The sequence below is a fragment of the Aquarana catesbeiana genome, linkage group LG05, assembly GCF_042186555.1.
Source record: "Aquarana catesbeiana isolate 2022-GZ linkage group LG05, ASM4218655v1, whole genome shotgun sequence".
Classification (NCBI taxonomy): Eukaryota; Metazoa; Chordata; class Amphibia; order Anura; family Ranidae; genus Aquarana; species Aquarana catesbeiana.
The window spans coordinates 152,750,985-152,770,872 of NC_133328.1; the positions used below are offsets into that span (position 1 = coordinate 152,750,985).

A 19,888-nucleotide genomic window follows, 5' to 3' on the forward strand; every position below is an offset into this window, starting at 1 on the left:
CAACTTTTTTGCAGAGGCAGAATAAAAACCATGTGAGTTCAATATATATACCTCAGCGGGAAAAAAAAAAAAGGGAGACAGTGACAGAAACTTATCTGTAGCTGTGGCGATTCACCATTCAGTGCCCCTGAGATTGCACACAATTTAGCCCGAAATCGTGTCTCGTCCTTCTTGAACGTGGGGAGTCAGTCGGGCTGACATCATCGTAGAAGCTTCTGGTGGACACATGAGGCCTAGAGCCTGAGGTGGATCTGCGTCTGTGGTACCGGGTATTTTGGGCTTCCATCGGTTCACGTCGCTGGTCTCTGCTGGGCGGTGGACGATGGCGAAATTCAGCGTACCAATTCGGAACTTCCGTCAGGGGGATATCCAGGGTTTCACAAAAGGAAGGTATTTCTTCTGGAACTCGTAGTATTGCCATGCGGCCTTGATTAGTGGCAGAGAGGGCAAAGGGGTATTTCCATCTATAGTGTATGCCCTTGGCGTGCAGAGTATCCAGCAATGGCTTCAAATCTCTTCTGTGCTGCAGCGTGATACCTGAGAGGTCTTGGTATATGTGGATGTCTGCGCCCCCATGTGAGAGTTGGATCCTGTTCCTTGCCTTGCGAAGTATGTCTTCCTTTAGCTTATAGTCAACCAAGCAGCATACCGCGTCTCTGGGGGGGTCAGCTTCTCTCCCCTTGAGCCTCAAAGTGCGATGGATACATAACATTCCCACTGCTGTTCAGTCTCTACCGATTCTGGCAGTCCCCTGACACGCAAATTATGGCGTCTGCCTCTGTTATCCAGGTCTTCCATGTGACGCTGGAGGTCTCTTAATTGCAGGCTATATGTATCTACCTTCTGGGTCACTCGGCGGAGGACCATTCCGTGCTGGGCTGAGACCTTTTCTACTTCTTGCACCCTGTCAGAAATGGCACGAATATCCAGACACAAGTCCGCTATGTCTGCTGACAGGGTGTCCTTAATGTCTGCTGCCACTGCTCTTAGATCATAGAGGCTGGGTTGATGTTGTTGGAGAGCGGCATGATCCCCTGGCTCAGATGTGGAGAGGGTAGACGGTGCGCTCAGCAGTGGTGGCGCTGTGTTCTCCGGCGGGCTCTGGCGGGAAGCCGCCATGTTATTCCTCTGGGTCCTGAATAGCTCAGGGAGATTCTGGCTAAGAGCACTCGGGTGTCTCCGTGGAAAGCGGGAGCAGGATGTGGATGAATTCCGGGACGCTGTCCCCATGTTTAGCAGCTGGCAGAGAGGTACAGGGCTTCCGTCAGAGCAGGGAGGATAGATAGCTGCAGGAGCTCGTCTCTCAAGCGTCCATCTTCTCCCGAGGTCAAGCCACACCCCTCTGCACCTGGGTTTTCATTACCCTCCTTTTAAGTTCTAGTTCATCTAGTTCATGTTGTTCATCCTTTTTGTTTTGCTTTTCATCTTTCCTTTTTTCACAGGAACTATATTTACCATTCTATCCGGATTCTCTTAACAAGTATCCTTGTCTGGGTCAAGACAACTATAGACCCTGTACGATCGTCAACAATAAGAACAAACAAACAAAAGCCGAACATAACCAACCTGCATATGCTCCCAACAGTATATTTACCACCGGGCACAAAAACACCATTTAATACACCAAGATGGCAGTTAAAATTCTTTCTATAAACGCACATGGCCTAAATCATCCAGCTAAGAGGGCTTCCCTATGGAAGGAAGCAGATTCATCTCGGTGCGATGTGCTTTGCGTCCAAGAGACACATTTTCACCAAAATGCATCACCTAAATGTACCCATAAATCATTTCAACACTTTTTCTTTTCCAACATGCCAACTAAAAAAAGAGGGGTGATGATTGCAGTTAAGGACACAATTTCCTTCAACCTAATCTCAGCAACGACTGACATCTCAGGACGTTACCTCATTATCGTCTGTGACATAAATAACACCCACTACACCCTGATAAATGTATACGTCCCCAACAAATGCCAAATTAAATTTTTTATGGGCTTATGCGGAAGGTAAAGAAGTTACAACAAGGATCTCTCATAATGTGCGGGGACTTCAACATTGTTCCGGATCCACTAATGGACTCTACTACAGTGCCCTCTAAAAGAACTTCCTCCTCAACCAATTTTTTACGTTCACAGGATCTATAGGATACTTGGCGTTGTTTGCACGCTAGTGAGAAAGACTTCTCATTTTTTTCCCATAGACATTGTACATATACAAGAAGTGATCTGATCTTGACGGACAAGTGGCTACTACAAAAAGTGTCCCAGGCTAAAATAGGAACAATAGCTTGGTCAGACCACGCACCCACTCTCCTAACACTAAAGGATTCTTATCCTAGCACCACCACTTATGTATGGTGTGCCAATTCACATATTATCCAAAACCCTAAAACTAAAAAAACACTAGAAGACACTTGTCGAGTTATTTTCAGATCAATTCGCTGTCCACGGATAATGCTTTCCTACTATGGAATGCCCACAAGGCCTACATAAGAGACATATTTATTCAGCTAGGGGCTAGACTTAGGAAGCAGAGGCAGCAAAAAATTACTAATCTACTAACAGAAATTGATACATTGGAAGCTCTTAATAAATCTAAACCTACCCCCTCCACAAGTGCAAAACTTACTGAACTGAGACATGACCTTAGAATCATACTACTCCAAACCTATGAACAAACAGAGAAAAAATCAAAAATGTCCTTTTATTCTACTAGAAAAAAAGCTGGGAAAGCAATGACTAAGAAAATACAAGGACAACGTTTTAAGACCAAAATAGCTTACCTTATCCATCCTAAAAACCAACAAAAAATATATGACCCACAGGGCATTGCTGACGCATTTAGTGACTATTACAGCTCTCTTTACAACTTGAACCAAGACAACTTAACACCACAACCCACATCAACAACCATAAATGACTTCCTGATCAACATCAAACTTCCTACACTTACACCATCTCAACTACAAGAACTCAACTCACCCTTTTCCTTGACAGAATTCTTTTGTGCTATAAAAACACTTCCGAGCAATAAATCAGCAGGACCAGATGGACTAATAGGAGATTATTACAAGAGCTTCCAATCAATTTTGGGACCGCACCTACTCAAAGTGTTTGATGGAGCTGCTGCCTCTGCTTCCTTTCCTCCTGAGATGCTTGAAGCACTCATTGTGATGTTGCCGAAACCTGGGAAGACACCTGATCAACCCCCAAATTTTAGGCCTATATCATTACTAAATAATGATTTAAAAATCTATGCCAAAATGATAGCACTCAGAATGATGGATATTCTCCCTACCCTAAGTGACCCAGACCAATCGGGCTTTACCAAAGGCAGGCAAGCATCAGATGCGACCAGACGCCTAATCAATATAATTCATATAGCTAGGAGGACTCGGGCACCTTCTCTGCTTCTAGCTTTGGATGCAGAGAAGGTGTTCGACAGGGTACACTGGCTCTATCTATCACAAACATTAGAGAAATTTGGATTCACAGGACATATATTGTCTGCTATTCTAGCCTTGTATACTTTTCCATCAGCAAAGGTATATACATCAGGGATGCTCTCTAAATCCTTTGGGATTTCCAATGGTACAAGGCAGGGGTGCCCACTGTCCCCTCTCATTTTTAATATGATGGTTGTTCATGAACTCTGATAGCGACCCTTACAATGGTTGTTTGAGGTAAGTATTTTAAATGCCATCTCATAAAAGTCAAGTAAATGATAGGATAAAACAATAACAATAAAATAATAATAGTAACAGAACAAGATAATAGTTGTAAGGAACTTAGATTGACATTGAGAATATTTCAGTTGGTTCTTGTCAGGTCAGTTCATGCTATGCTATAGTAATTTTCAGTATTGAATACCACTAGATGGATTTTCACTCAATCATATGTGATATTGTAGTCTCCTGTGTAGCGGCAGAGGCTTTATTGTTTGACAGCCATGCGTACCAAAATTTGTGGAAGTTTTGTGCTCTCTCTCCTTTGTATGTAAGCATTTGCTCCATTGAACATTGTGAGTTGACTCTAGAGACAACTTCTTCAATACTCGAGGGGGTCGTTGTTCTCCATTTGCTGGCTATGGAAATACGGGCTACATATAGTATGTGTATCACTATTTTCCTCGTTAGGTAAGGGAAAGTGTCTATGCCCAAGCTCAACAGTTCCAACTCTGCGGTTAGTGTGCATACAGTATCAGTAATTTTTGATATAAGGGAAAGAATATCAGTCCAGAAAGATTGTAGGACACTACAGTGCCACAATATGTGTAGGAGGTTGCCCTGACAGTGGCATTCCCTCCAACACAATGGGGACAAGTTTGGATTCATAGTGTGTAGACGCATTGGGGTCATGTACCACCTATGAAGTATTTTTTGTGCATTATCCCAATGGTCCACACAAGCTGAAGACTTGCTGTTGTGATTTATAGCCAGGAGCCATGGAGATAAAGAGAACATTTTTTGCAGCTCCCTTTCCCATTTGATCATTACTGGTAATTTAGAATGTATAGGGTGGTAGTTACAGTATTTATAGCACAAGGATATACCTTTAACGTTAGAAGAGGTTCTGTTTATTAGAAAGTTCCATAATGGAAGTGGCACTTCTATAGGGGAGGTTGGGTTTTTCTTGTTGTAGTGAAGTATTTGATGGATTTGAAAGGTATTAAGGGTACTTGGATTTATTAAGTCATCTGTGGAGAAGTGAATACCTTTCTGCTTCCAGTGATGGGTTGAAAAACCCTGAATGAGGTATTGATCATTGCTATAGAAATTTTTAAATGGAAGGTTTGTTCTTGTGGAAATTTTTTCTTACTGATTGAAGCCCAGGCCTTGGTTATGGCTTGAATGGTCGGGTAAGAGGGAGTGGTGGGGTTGTGGTGCATAGTAGAGGCTATTAATGATGCCGGAAGGTCGTGTAATTTCATGTTCAATGCTGGACTATAAGTTATCCTCCTGTTTTGAGAACCAGTATTTTAATTGGTCCATTAAGGCCACCTGATAGTAGGTCTGGGCATTGGGTAGTCCATAACCTCCCAGATGTCTATTTCTAGATAGATGTTTTAGAGCTACCCTGGGTTTTTTACCTGCTCAAATAATGTGTCTTAGAGTGGTTGCTGGATTGTACAAGAATTTTAGTGGGATAGGAATAGGGAGGGTTCTAAAAAAGTAGAGCAGTTTAGGAAGGATTTGCATCTGGTAAGCTGCAATTAGTCCAACCCAGGTTAGATGGATTTTGGTGAGTTGAGAGAACTCTTCTTTTATGCGAAAAAATAACGGAGGGAAGTTAGTTTCATATAGGTTGGAGGTCGGTGGGTTAATTGTATACCTAAGTATGTAATGGCTGGTGAATCCCAGTTGCATGGGAAAATGTTTTTGATCTGGAAAATTTTGTCCTTAGATAGGTGTACAGTGAAAGCAAAGCATTTATTAGTATTAACTTTGTAGTAGAACAATTTCCCAAAGTCAGTCAGTAGTTTTTGTACTGCACGTAAAGAGGATTCAGGATTAGATAGAATTAGTATAACATCATCGGCAAAAAGCCCTAGTTTGTGATTCTTGGGTCCAATTGAAATTCCTTCCACGGTTTCGCTAGATCTTATTAGTTCTGCCAGTGGTTTCTATGACTAGGGAAAAGATTATTAGGGAGAGCGGACACCCCTGACACGCCCTGTTTGAAAGATGGAATGAGTCAGAAAACATTCCAGACGTGTTTACTTTGGCCGTGGGGTTGGAATAGAGTGACATTATTGCTGAGTGAACAAAAACCGTTGAGTCCGAATTTGGTAAGTACTTGAGACAGATACCCCCAATGAACCAGATCAAAGGCCTTTTCTGCATCTAGGGCCAAGAGAACACTGGGTGTGTATGTAACTTCTGCATATCTTATCAGGTTAATCATTCTTCTGGTTCCGTCTGGGGCCTGCCGTCCCTTAACAAATCCCACTTAGTCAAGTCCTACCAGTGTAGATGTGATTTCCATCAGTCTGTTGGCCAGTACCTTAGCATAAATTTTAAGATCTAGGTTTAATAAAGAGATGGGCCTGAAGTTCTGGGGGTTGGAAGGATCTTTTTCGGGTTTTGGTATAGTTACAATTATTGCTTGAAGCATTTCATTGTGAAATGTGCCTGAGTTATAGCATTATAGACTTCGACGAGTGTGGTGGTAAGAAGGGGTACAAATGCTTGATAATACTGGGCTAAGAAGCCATCTGCTCCAGGGGATTTGTGTTTAGGCAATATTTTAATCACTGCAATGATTTTATCACAAGCGATTGGCCTGTTTAAATGCTGAAGTGATTGCATATCTAGTGAGGGGAGGTTAATCTTCCACAAGAATGTGTTAATCTACTTGTCAGTAGGTTGGTACGTGTTCGGATCTTGGTTGAGGTTATATAATGGTCCGTAAAAATCTTTAAAAGCATTGGCAATATCTCTGGGGTTTTTACATAGTTACATAGTTACATAGTAGGTGAGGTTGAAAAAAGACACAAGTCCATCAAGTCCAACCTATGTGTGTGATTATGTGTCAGTATTACATTGTATATCCCTGTATGTTGCGGTCATTCAGGTGATTATCTAATAGTTTCTTGAAGCTATCAATGAGCTGAGACCACCGCCTGTGGAAGGGAATTCCACATCCTTGCTGCTCTTACAGTAAAGAACCCTCTACGTAGTTTAAGGTTAAACCTCTTTTCTTCTAATTGTAGTGAGTGGACACGAGTCTTATTAAACTCTCTTCTGCGAAAAAGTTTTATCCCTATTATGGGGTCACCAGTACAGTATTTTTAAATTGAAATCATATCCCCTCTCAAGCGTCTCTTCTCCAGAGAGAATAAGTTCAGTGCTTGCAACCTTTCCTCATAACTAAGATCCTCAAGACCCTTTATTAGCTTTGTTGCCCTTCTTTGTACTCGCTGCATTTCCAGTACATCCTTCCTGAGGACTGGTGCCCAGAACTGGACAGCATACTCCAGGTGCGGCCGGACCAGAGCCTTGTAGAGTGGGAGAATTATCGTTTTATCTCTTGCGTTGATCCCCCTTTTAATGCATGCCAATATTCTGTTTGCTTTATTAGCAGCAGCTTGGCATTGCATGCCATTGCTGAGCCTATCATCTACTAGGACCCCCAGGTCCTTTTCCATCCTAGATTCCCCCAGAGGTTCTCCCCCCAGTGTATAGATTGCATTCATATTTTTGCCACCCAAATGCATTATTTTACATTTTTCTACATTGAACCTCATTTGCCATGTAGTCGCCCACCCCATTCATTTGTTCAGGTCTTTATGCAAGGTTTCCACATCCTGCGGAGAAGTTATTGCCCTGCTTAGCTTAGTATAATCTGCAAATACTGAGATTGAACTGTTTATCCCATCCTCCAGGTCGTTTATAAACAAATTAAATAGGATTAGTACCAGCACAGAACCCTGGGGAACCCCACCCCTGACCATTCTGAGTACTCCCCATTTATCACCACCCTCTGAACTCGCCCTTGTAGCCAGTTTTCAATCCATGTACTCACCCTATGGTCCATGCCAAGGGACCTTATTTTGTACAGTAAACGTTTATGGGGAACTGTGTCAAATGCTTTTGCAAAATCCAGATACACCACGTCTACGGGCCTTCCTTTATCTAGATGGCAACTCACCTCCTCATAGAAGGTTAATAGATTGGTTTGGCAAGAACGATTCTTCATGAATCCATGCTGATTACTGCTAATGATATTGTTCTTATTACTAAAATCTTGTATATAGTCCCTTATCATCCCCTCCAAGAGTTTACATACTATTGATGTTAGGCTAACTAGTCTGTAATTCCCAGGGATGTATTTTGGGCCCTTTTTAAATATTGGTGCTACATTGGCTTTTCTCCAATCAGCTGGTACCATTCCAGTCAATAGACTGTCTGTAAAAATTAGGAACAACAGTCTGGCAAGCACTTGACTGAGTTCCCTAAGTACCCTTGGATGCAAGCCATCTGGTCCCGGTGATTTATTAATGTTAAGTTTCTCAAGTCTAATTTTAATTCTGTCCTCTGTTAACCATGGAGGTGCTTCCTGTGTTGTGTCATGAGGATAAACACTGCAGTTTTGGTTACTGAAGCCCCCCGATTCACTCGTGAAGACTGAGGAGAAGAATAAATTCAATACCTTCGCCATCTCCCCATCCTTTGTAACCAGATGTCCTTCCTCATTCTTTATGGGGCCAATATGGTCTGTCCTCCCTTTTTTACTGTTTACATACCTAAAGAATTTCTTGGGATTTTTTTTGCTCTCCTCCGCTATGTGTCTTTCATGTTCTATCTTAGCTGTCCTAATTGCACCCTTACATTTCTTGTTGCATTCTTTATAAAGTCTGAATGCTGAGGATGATCCCTCAACCTTGTATTTTTTGAAGGCCTTCTCCTTTGCTTTTATATGCATTTTTACATTGGAGTTAAGCCATCCAGGATTTTTGTTCGCTCTTTTAAATTTATTACCCAATGGGATACATTGTCTAATGCCCTTTTTTAATATGCTCTTAAAGCAAACCCATCTCTCCTCCGTATTCTTTGTTCCTAATATTTTATCCCAATTTATGCCTTTTAGCAAGGTTTGTAGTTTAGGGAAATTGGCTCTTTTGAAATTCAGTGTCTTTGTGTTCCCTTCATGTTTCCTATTTGTGTGATTTATACTGAAACTAATTGACCTGTGATCGCTGTTACCTAAATTGCCACATCCGTGATCAGGTCTGTATTGTTGGTAATCAGTAGATCCAGTAATGTTTTATTTCTAGTTGGTGCGTCTACCATCTGACCCATAAAATTGTCCTGCAAGACATTAAGGAACTGGCGAGCCTTAAATGAATGCGTTCCCTCCACCCAATCTATGTCTGGATAATTAAAATCCCCCATTATGATAACACTTCCAATCCTTGCTGCTAATCCAATTTGTGATAGGAGATCCGTCTCCACTTCCTCCCTCAGGTTAGGGGGCCTATAGCATACTCCCAGTATTATTTTCCCCTTAGCTTCATCCCTTTGGAGCTCTACCCATAAGGATTCCACCTCCTCTCTAGCTCTCTCAGTGATATCATCTCTCACATTTGCTTGTACATTATTCTTGATATATAGGCATACCCCTCCCCCTTTTTTTACCCTCTCTATCCTTGCGGTATAGGTATACCCTTGAATGTTTGCCAGCCAATCACGAGAGCTGTTGAACCAGGTCTCTGAAATTCCCACAAAATCCAAATCCTCCTTGTACAACAGTATCTCTAGTTCACCCATCTTGTCTGCCATGCTCCTGGCATTGGTGAACATGCCACATAGTTTAGACCGGTCGCATATTGTCCTCGTATTGGGTGTTTCGAGATTGCAACTAGGACTTGCTACTATACTCACCTTGTGTTTTTGTGCTTTGGTTAACCTACCACTAATGCCCCCAATACTACCCTCTGGAATATCTTCCGCGCCTGCTATCTCTGTCTCTGGACCCTCCCCCCCATCACCTAGTTTAAAAACCCCTCTAACTTTTTGGCCATCTTCATTCCCAGCAGATCTGCACCCTCCTCATTTAGGTGCAGTCCGTCCCTTCTATAGTACCGGTTACCGACTGAGAAGTCGGCCCAGTCCTCCAGGAACCCAAACCCCTCCTTACTACACCAGCTCTTCAGCCACTTGTTTACTTCCCTAATCTCCCTCTGCCTTGGAGGTCCTTTTAAATGTATGATTAGAGAGATGGTGTTTGATAATTGTTAGATTAGTTCGGATTTGGCGTTGTTTAACTTGGGATGCTAATAATTTACTTGCTCTATTACTCTGGGAGTAATAGGAAAGTTTAAGGTGTTTGAAGTAGAGATCATAGTCCTCTCTTATTGCTTGTTGTAGTTCTTTACAGCAGGCATTAAGGCAGGTTAGTAGCGTGGTGTTAATTTTAGCTAATTTATGTTTGGACTCCAGTTCAGCAATGAGATTGGGTAGTTGTGATATGCATTGTGTTTTTTTCTTTTTTTTCCCTAGCGGCTATTTGGGTTAGGGCTCCTCTTGAGAAAGCCTTATGTGCACACCAAACCATGGAAGGATTACAATCGGTAGTATTATTAAACATGAAGTACTCCTCAAGTTTATTCTGAATTTCCTCCTTGATTTGGGGATGAGAGATGAGATAAGTGTTATTACGCCTTAGTGGTGCACAGTGTACTTTGCGCGTATCCTCAATATTAACCATGATGGGAGCATGGTCCGACCATGTTATCTTGTGGATACTCACTTTGGCCACTTTCTGCAGAGTGTATTTATCAGTGAGGAAAAAAATCTATACTGGAATAGCTTTTGTGTACTGATGAGAAATGGGTATAGTCCTTCTCAGTGGTATGGAGGCATCGCCATGGATCATATAGGTCTAGTGTCAGGCAATACAGGCCCAAGGACAGTCAATGCCTTTATTCCACTGAGGAGGAGTCCATTTGATCATTTAGAACCACATTGAAATCTCCACATATCACTAAATTGCCCTTCATCATTTGTTTTTCTTTCTCTAAAGTTGTGCGGATGAATTTCACTGGTTTCTTATTTGGGGCATACAGGTTAACCAAGGTATATTGGGTGTTATTGAGTTCAGCCACTAATATAATAAACCTACCATGGACATCAACAAATTTGTCTAGAAGTGCAAATGTAATAGAGTCCTTAATAGCTATTAGTACCCCATTGTGTTTAACAGAGTAAGATGTGCTGAAATTTATTGTGGGTACACTTTGGAGAATTGAGGCTTGGGAAATGTGTCTCTTGTATACACAATACATTTCATTTGTGACCCAAAGCCATTTTCCACACTGTCCTGCATTTGTAAGGGCTGTTTGCAAGGGCTGTTTAGGCCTCTAGCATTAAGATACATTATTTTAACCTCCCTGGCGGTATTCCCGAGTCTGGCTCGGGGTGGAATTTCAGAACCAAAAGCGGTAACCCCGAGCAAGACTCGGGATCGCATCACAGGATCCAGGAAGAGCTTATTTACCTTGTCCCCTGGATCCTGCGATGTCTCCCCACAATGTGAGCGGCTCGTCCTCCGCTCGATTCATCACGGAGCCTATCTCCGTTCCCTGCGAGCGTTGCGACGCACGGGGACGGAGAACGTCGCCAAATTCAAAAAGTGAAACACACACAATACTTACAGTACACTGTAATCTTACAGATTATATTACTGTGTGAAATTATTTCACCTCCCTTTTGTCTCTAGTGGTTTCTCCAGTGCCCTGCATGCAGTTTTATATTATAAAAGGGAGGTTAAGAGGCATTCACCTGAATAGTAGTGCTGCAGAGCCATCTAGTGGTATCATCAGGCAGGTGCGCATAAATAAGCTCAGTTTCCAGCATAGTAGGATGAAAAGGATTGCATTCTGAGTGAACAGTAATGAAGTTCCTGCAACATGGAAGATTGAGAAGAAAAAAAAACTCATAACAAACATCAAAAAATAGGTTAGAACTTTCACAAACTGGGTGAATTTGGGACAATCCCAACAATAAATCTGGAGTAAAATAGTTTCAGTTCAGCCGAACATCAGGTGCTCACTGCATTGACACATGTAGGCATGTTAACAAATAAGGCATTGGTAGGTAAATCCTTACACATTCAGGGAGAAATTCCTGTAGTATGACGAGAGGAGGTGTGTGCCAAGATTGTTATCCCTTGCTGTGGGTGTATTTTTTAGGCTCTCTTCAGGAAGACGATGGGCCAATGAAAGCAGGGTTATCATGGGGGGGGGTAGTAGTCCCCATTTGCGCAACAGCTCCGATCCTTTTTCCAGAGATGATATGGTGTGGGACTCATTATTCCTGCCCAGTAGAATTTTTTTCTGGGAAGCCCCATCTATAGAGGATTTTATGGTTTAGCAGCATCTTGGTTATGGGAATCAGATTACTCCTGGCTAGGGATGAGCCGAACACCCCCCTGTTCGGTTTGCACCGGAACATGCAAACAGGTAATAAATTTGTTTGAACACGCAAACACCGTTAAAGTCTATGGGACACGAACATGAATAATCAAAAGTGCTGCCCCCCTCTGACGCACGGGGACTTGACCGGACTTCCCTGTGGCATTTCCCGTGACATCAGAGGGGGGCGGGGTCACCCGTTACAGGTGACCCCACCACCTTAAGGGTCTGGTATAGATTTTGAGGGGGACCCCCACGCCATTTAAAAAAAAAAAAATTGTCCGGGGTTCCCCTTAATATCCATACCAGACCTGAAGGGCCTGGTATGGAATTTAGGGGACCCCCACGCCATTTTTTTTTTAAATTTTGGTTAAAGGTTCCCTGTGGGGAATTCCCATGCCGTTTTTATCAATGAACTTTTATGTGTATTGTCGGACCGGCAATTCATTAATAGCCGCGAGTAGTTTTAAATGACTTTTTTTCCTTTGAAATGTCATTTTGCTGTCAGACTGTTCTAAACAGGGGAAACATGCGCCCCTTTACAGGCATACTATAGACACCCCCCAGGTACAAAATTTAAAGGAATATTACACTTTTATTGTTTCACTTTAAGCATTATTAAAATCACTGCTCCCGAAAAAACGTCCGTTTTTAAAACTTTTTTTGCATTGATCCATGTACCCAGGGGCAGGACCCAGGTCCCCAAACACTTTTTATGACAATACCATGCATATAAGCCTTTAAAATTAGCACTTTTGATTTCTCCCATAGACTTTTAAAGGGTGTTCAGCGGCTTTCGAATTTGCCGCAAACACCCAAAATTGTTCGCTGTTCGACGAACTAGCGAACAGCCAATGTTCGAGTCGAACATGAGTTTGACTCGAACTTGAAGCTTATCCCTACTTCTGGCTGACATTGTGGCTTGTGAGCGGCCGGCATAGTGGGTAATGTCTGGATAGGGATCCAGGAGGGTATAATTTTGTCTGGAGAATCTCATGAGTTGATCTTTGATGTAGTAAAAGTGAATTCTAGCTATGACATCCCGGAGTATTCTCTCAGGTAGATGGGATGGCTTGGGCAGCCTGTGGGCCCGGTCAATGTTAAGATCTGCAGGCATGAGGGATGGGAGAGCTTTCATCATGAGCTGCTAGAGGAAGGGGCACAGGTCCGCAGGTTTTACTGTTTCAGGGAACCCGCTAAATTTAACATTATTCCTGTGCGACCTATCTTCGAGGTCTGCGACCTTTAACCTTAGGGCTTTAAGCTCATCCTCCACCTCAAAGAGGGCATCCACAAGATCATTGTGTGCTGAGGTGAAATCTCCCATTGAGGTGGGGAATGCATCCAGTTTCTGGTTGTATTCAATAGACTGCTCCATTTCCTCCTCCCCCGGGCTATTCTCATCAGGGTTGGCATTTGGGGAGTTTAATCTCCTTTTTCTGCTTCACAGAGCTATTGGAGGTTGAGGATGGGGATGTGTGCTGTGTGCCTGTGTCAGGCGACTCACCCTCTCCATTGCAGGGGACACTGCTGACTTGTGACAGGGAAGCATGCCTATCAGCACCGGTGCCATCATGGATCAGCCAGGGCGGGACTGAGTTGAAGAATTCAGTCAGTTTCTGTGGCCCCTCTCTCTCCTTTCGTTTAGACATGTCTGTATTACTGTTCTCCACTGTCTTTACTATCATCCTGGCCGCAATTAGGCTGTGTCACGTCACTGTATAACAGGCTTTTCATATTACCAGGGAACAAGACAGGGCTTCCAACTTTCTCCAACTTCATTTACATTGGTACTGGAGCCATTAGCAATTGTCATAAGATCGTCTCAAAAAGTGAAGGGTATCCAAATAGGTTCCCTCAAAGAGAAGTTGTCCCTCTATGGAGATGTCACATGTCATACTTACAAGATGCTTCTCCTTTGTTGCAGGCCTCACTCTGAATTATAAATACATGTGGACACCATCCTGGCATCCATATTAGCTGGAATAAATCCCTGCGTTTCCTTGGACTCAGAAACAAGGGTTCCAGTGGCACAGTGCTCCTTGCAATTGGTGGAACAGCTCAAATACTGAGGGATTCAAGCTAGTGGTGAGATATACAGTGATATCGGTCTTAATAGTTTGCTGGCCCTCCATCAGCTTAAAGCCTAGTGTGCAGCTTGGTCTTCTCTCCCACTGACTCTCATTGGTTAAATAAATATCCTAAAATGTGTTCTTACCAATATACATACATTAATAGGGCGTTTATTAATCTCTTTCATTTGAGCTGGAGCTAGGTTGGTGCTCTGCAGTTTGTATATCCCAATTTATAGGGAAAAATTGGCCCCCCTGGATGTCTAGATCCACTATTGAGCCCCCATGTTGGCCACTGTAAGGTGGTAGTTTGCCCATCCCTGAGAAAACCTACTAATGTGCTTGGAGTCTGTGGAAATGCCAGAACCTCCCCAGGCTCCATGCCCCCCATCCCCAGTGTTGTGGCAGGCCGGCTGAGTTGCTCAGCTGGGCCACCACAGCTTCCTGTTTTAAGCTGAACTGGTTCGGAAACACTGAAATTGGTATAATCTTAACCTACCTACTAGCCCACTAAACACCTTTTCCACTTCACCAATAGAGGTGGGCCTAAGCCCCTGCTCAAGCAGAGAGGGGAGTGGGGATAGAGTGACCCCGACAGCAAGAGTGGAGAAAGAGGGTGGAAAGAGGAGGGTTAGAGTTCCAGGGAAGTCTAGATTTCAGGATGATATACCTGGTCATAGAGAAATATTACAATGCGTCGCCCAGGGTTTCCATATAGCTTCAAATTTGCTCACTTTGTCCTGTAAATTTGCTACTATGTTTTCTTGTGCCATTATCCAGGATATTTTACTTTTGGCCGCCCTGAAGGAAACAGTTGGCATTTTCCATGCCCTTGTGAGCGTTATCTTGGCTCCCAAGAAGATGTAAAACATTAGGGCTTGTAAGTGTTTGAGTAAGCTCTGGATTTTGCAGTTCAGGAGTGCCACGGTCGGGTCAGGAGTGATAGTGAGGCCCGTTATTTTCCTTATAATGTGAAAAACCTGTTTCCAATAGGACCTTATGCGGGGATATGGCCACCATATATGAAAAATTGTGCCTTCCAAATCACATCCTCTGAAACATAGGGGAGAAACCTCTGGGTAGATCATTGCCAGCCTGGCGGGGACATAGTACCACTTGATCAGAATTTTGACATTTGCTTCTATCAGGGAGACATTGAGGATACCTTTATAGGATGCTGAAATGCTTGGAACCATATTCCTGGATCCCAAGAGTGCCCGTGTCTGTCTCCTATGGAGGGATGGTTTCTTACTTGCCAGGAAGGAGTAGATCAAGGAGATTCCTCCCCTCTGATCCACAGCGTTAGCGCACCAGTGCTCATAAGGGGTGATGTTTGGATGTTAGTTCCTGACAGTCCAAATAGAGTTAAGGAAGTAGATTGAAGTGAATGAAGAGATTTGTGAGAACTGGACATTTTCAATGTCTTTCTGCAATGTTTCAGAGTGAGGGGGCTTGCCGGAGCAAGAAAATGGCCAATGTAATACAGGCCTTTGTTGGTCCACCAGTGGAAAGCTTAGATGTTCAGGCCTGGGGGAAACTTTGAGTTGTGGAAGATATGCGACAGGGGCCTTGGGGGGAGGTCAGTGAGTGGTGTTTATGAAGAGTGTTGCACAGTGCCACTGAATGGGAAGGGGGGACATTATAGCCGGTCTGAATGTCCTATCACCCCACAGGAGGTATTCAACCATATTCAAGGGCACTGCTTGTCTTTCCATGGAGAGCCAGTTGGGTTTAGGGACCCTAGAGTATGCTATGGAAATTTGGGTGAGTTGCGCTGCCTGATAGTACCACCACATGTTCGGGAGGCCACCCTGTGATTTACTCCTATATAGAACCTCTTTAGTCCATCTGTAGCCTTTGTTACCCCAAACAAACCATAGTATTTGGGACTGCAATTTTAAAATTAATTGTTTCTTAATAGGGATTAGGAGAGAACAGAACAAGTATAGCATACGTGGGAGAAGGGTCATTTTTACCGTGTTCACTCTGCCTAGCCAGGATAGATCACACTTCGACCACCTCCCCAGGTCCTTTCACATTTACGTACCATAGGGGGGTAGTTTGCTTAAAAGAGTTTTCTAAAATCATGAGTTTAATGCCCAAATAGGTGATCGCTTCAGTTGCCCAGGTGAAAGTGAAATTTTGTTTTAGCAGGGTGATCAAATCAGGGAGAACGGAGACGTTTAGGGTTATGGATTTTGACAAGTTGACCTGTAATCCTGAAACTTGACTAAATTCCTTAAGGATTTTGTAGACTGAAGGGGTGGATGTTAGGGGGGAGGTAATGAACAGGAGTAAATAATCCACATATAAGGCACACACACTTGTGTTCCTGATCCCTGCACATAACCCCCTTAATGTCTGTACTTGTCCGGATCGTGATGGCCAAAGTCTCAATGGCCATCATGAATAGTAGGGGAGAGAGCAGGCAGCCCTGTCTATTTCCCCTGCCAATGGGGAGAGTGTCAGAGTATCTGCCCAGTAAGTGCACTTGTGCTGTAGGTAATGGGTATAGTGAGTGAATTATTCCCAGGAAGTTTAGCTCAAAACCCCATCTTCCCAGTATTTCAAAGATGTAAGGCCAAGCAACTGAGTCAAAGGCTTTATGGAGATCTATCAAGAGGAGGAATCCTTTCTGAGGGGGTCCACCATCCCACTGGGAGTTAAGCAATGATACAATGTCTACCGCTCTCCTTACCTGATCTGCGCCCTGTCTCACAGGGATGAAGCCCATTTGATCTCTGTTTAGGTATGATGCTATAAAACTGGAGACTCTAGCCAGTATTTTAGTCATTTATCTTGAAGTCGTTATTTATAAGCGAGATCAGGCGATAATTACCCACCTCGCTCAGGTCTTTCCCTGGCTTAGGGATGACAGAGATATATGCTGAGTTAAGATCATTTCCTACGGGGGTTCCATCCCTGAGAGAGTTAAAGAATTGTGCCAGAAAAGGAGCTAGACAGGGACCAAACTTTTTGTAGCAGCCTGTAGAGAAACTGTCGGGTCCAGAAGAGGAGCCTAGTTTAAGGGATTTGATGGTCTCTAATACCTCCTCTGTGGAAAAGGGGTCTTCTAAGAGGTCCCTGTGGTCTTGAGCTATTGTGGGGATAGGGAGGTCATTGAGGAAGGTACTCCTTAGTGCGGGAGAAGTCAGGGTAATGGTTTTATATAGTTCTGTATAAAACTGTCAGAAGGAATCCATTATTTTGGTTGGGTTCTGGATCAGGTCCCCGGAAGGGGATTGAATTTTGGGGTAAGCTAGTATGCGCTGTTTGGGGCTCAATTTTGTGGCTAATCTGGATCCAATTCTATCCTTTTGTGAATAAAACTTGGCCCCTAACCACCTGAGGTGTTTCTTGGCCGCTGTTGTGAGGGATAAGTTGAGGTGGGTTCGGGCTATATCAAGCTGTGCTAATGTCTTAGGGGTGGGATTTTGTTTGTGGGCTTTAGCTAGGGATTGGTAGTCTTCGGTTTGTTTCTGTAGGTCTGATCTATGCTCCTTTTTGATTTTGGAGGATAGCTGGATGAGCTTTCCCCTAAGTACCGTCTTGTGGGCAGCCCATAGGGTGGTTGGGGACACGTCTTTGTTGTCATTTTCAAGGAAGTAATCTTGTATGGCTCGTTCAATAAGTGTGCACTGAATTGGGTCGCTCAGCAGGGCCTCATTGAGGCGCCATTCGCTAAGAGCCTGAGGTTCCTTATGTCCACCGTGTGACTAGGGATACAATAGAGTGATCCCAGAGAGGGGTATCTATGATTTTGGAGCTCAGGGTTAAGGGTATTGTTGTGGCGCATGTGAAAATGTGCTCTATCTTGGCATAGGAGCTGTAGGGTGCCGAGAAATGATTATATTCTTTTGCGTGGGGATTGATCTCTCTCCAAATGTCCACCAGCCCTACCGAATGTATAAAGTGGGCAATTTTCGCTCTCTGTTTTGAAGGGCATTTGGGTTTGGGTTTGGGTTTCCCTCCCACTGTTTTATTAAGGGAGAAGTCAAATGCCATATTGGAGTCTCCTCCCATGAGGACTCTTCCCTTGAAGTGTTTTTGTAGTTTGTTCAGTAGGAGGAAGGTGAAGCGGAAAAAGATAGAAGTGAGAGTGAGTGAGCTTCCACAATTTGTGACATCAGTTAATAAAGGAAAAAAACAGGTGGCCCCCTGGGGCCCTCCCTCCCCTGGATAGGAGTGGGCCTGCCAGTGCCCACCCCTTAACCTGAGAGAACTGTAATGCCCTGAATCAGGGGCCCCAGGATGTCCCTGAGAGGCAAACTAATAGCCTTCGGAGACTAGTGGGGGCATACTGAGTCCACCACGGTCCTGCTGTTATGAAACACACTGTAATATTATAACATTTTTTAAAAAATGAACAGAGCACCATTGAAATGAGAATTTTTAGAGTCACAATTTCACACCTTTTCCTCTCCTTGGGCCCAACCCCTGCCCAAGCAACCTCCATTATTGTACAGAAGGCTACGGGTGAGGCTGGTTTCGGGTGGGGGAAAGTGAGAGACCAAGCCCATTTCAGGGTATGCCCTATACAGCTGGGTGGTTGTGGGCAAAGTCATCTGATTTGCCCATGGAGCAGTCTAAGAGCTTAGGGCTTTGAGGTGGGAAAGTACGTAATTAAAGCATTAAAGTGCATAAAAAAACTTTAAGAGAGAAAAAACTTCTAACACAACTAATACAACTAAAACAAGGGAGTCACCTAGACTGTCGAGGGACATATTAACTAATGACCAACTGGATCATACATTTCTGGTCTCCCCCTCCCCATCCAACTCCCGGGGGTGGAGAGCTTAACTCTTCATTCCCTCATGCAAATGTGAGGAGGGAGTGGTTGAACACTACTCGGGCTAACAAGCCAGGGAGGAAATAACTGGGGGTAAGATCTCAGTAGGGGAGACTTGGAATATGGCCCCGAACTATCAGTTGGGGAGAGTCAAAAACCAAGGCCCTGGTTTACGATGTTGGACAGTCTATTTATGTCGATAGTGTCTCTTTGGACCTCTTGGAGTGCTGCGTCAGCCAGGTGGGTTGCAGGGGGCTAGCAGAAGGTGGTCTTTTTGTTGACGAAGAGGGGCCCTTGTTTGGCGAGGGGGGAGAAGCTCCTGGGAAACTAGGCCTATGTGTAGCAGTAGGCGTTCCCCCTCTGCAAAAGAAGAAAAACCGTGTCCTTTGTTGCGGTATGAAAAGTTCAGGTGTAGAGGGAAGGACCATCTATACGGTATCTCTTTCATTGTTAGGATTTGCAGTAGAGGTTTGAGTGCTCTTCGCTTTTGCATCGTGTAAGGTGAGAGGTCAGCAAAGACCTAAACTGTGTGTCCTTGAATGTTAAGTGCTGCGGACCCTCTTGATTTCCTCATCACTTCCTCCTTCATCGCATAAAAATGGGGTTTTACTATGATGTCCCTGGGAAGCCCGTCTGATCTGGGAGGCTGTAGTGTTCTATGAGCCCTGTCGAGCTCCAGGCGGTGAACAGCAATATCTGGATTAAGCCCTTTAATAAGTGCCTTGACTGTTGGCTGGACTTCTTTCACTGATTAGGGGAGCCCCCTTATCCTAAAGTTGTATCGTCTCGACCTGTTCTCGAGGTCATCATTCTTTGATAGTGCAGTCTCTAGTTGGTCCTGCATGTCTTGGAGGCCGGCTGAGTTTTGGTTTATCCTGGCAATAGATTGGTCTGCTTTCTTTTCTATCACTTCAATCCTCATCCCCAATTGCTGCAGGTCTGCATGTATGGATGATGTGATTTGGGCAGCTTGCAGTGCAAGATTTCTGGTCAGCATCTGTGAGAAAGCTTGCATCATGGAAGGGAAGTCAGTGGGCATTGGGGTATTGTCGCAAGCTTCTCCCTCACAGAGGAGCAGGCCTGAAATGGGGTCTTGCATGGGAGTTGTGAGGAGT

The 19,888-nt window shown here is 43.9% G+C and overlaps 1 protein-coding gene and 1 pseudogene across 1 annotated transcript in view; one reads left to right on the forward strand and one right to left on the reverse strand.

Annotated features, from left to right (window-relative positions):
- Nucleotides 1-19,888, forward strand: part of RBMS3 (RNA binding motif single stranded interacting protein 3) — a 1,276,696-nt gene that overhangs the window by 473,945 nt on the left and 782,863 nt on the right. The gene's annotated exons all lie outside the window — the stretch shown is intronic.
- LOC141145732 (uncharacterized) overlaps nt 10,422-19,888 on the reverse strand; it is a 96,996-nt pseudogene continuing 87,529 nt past the window's right edge.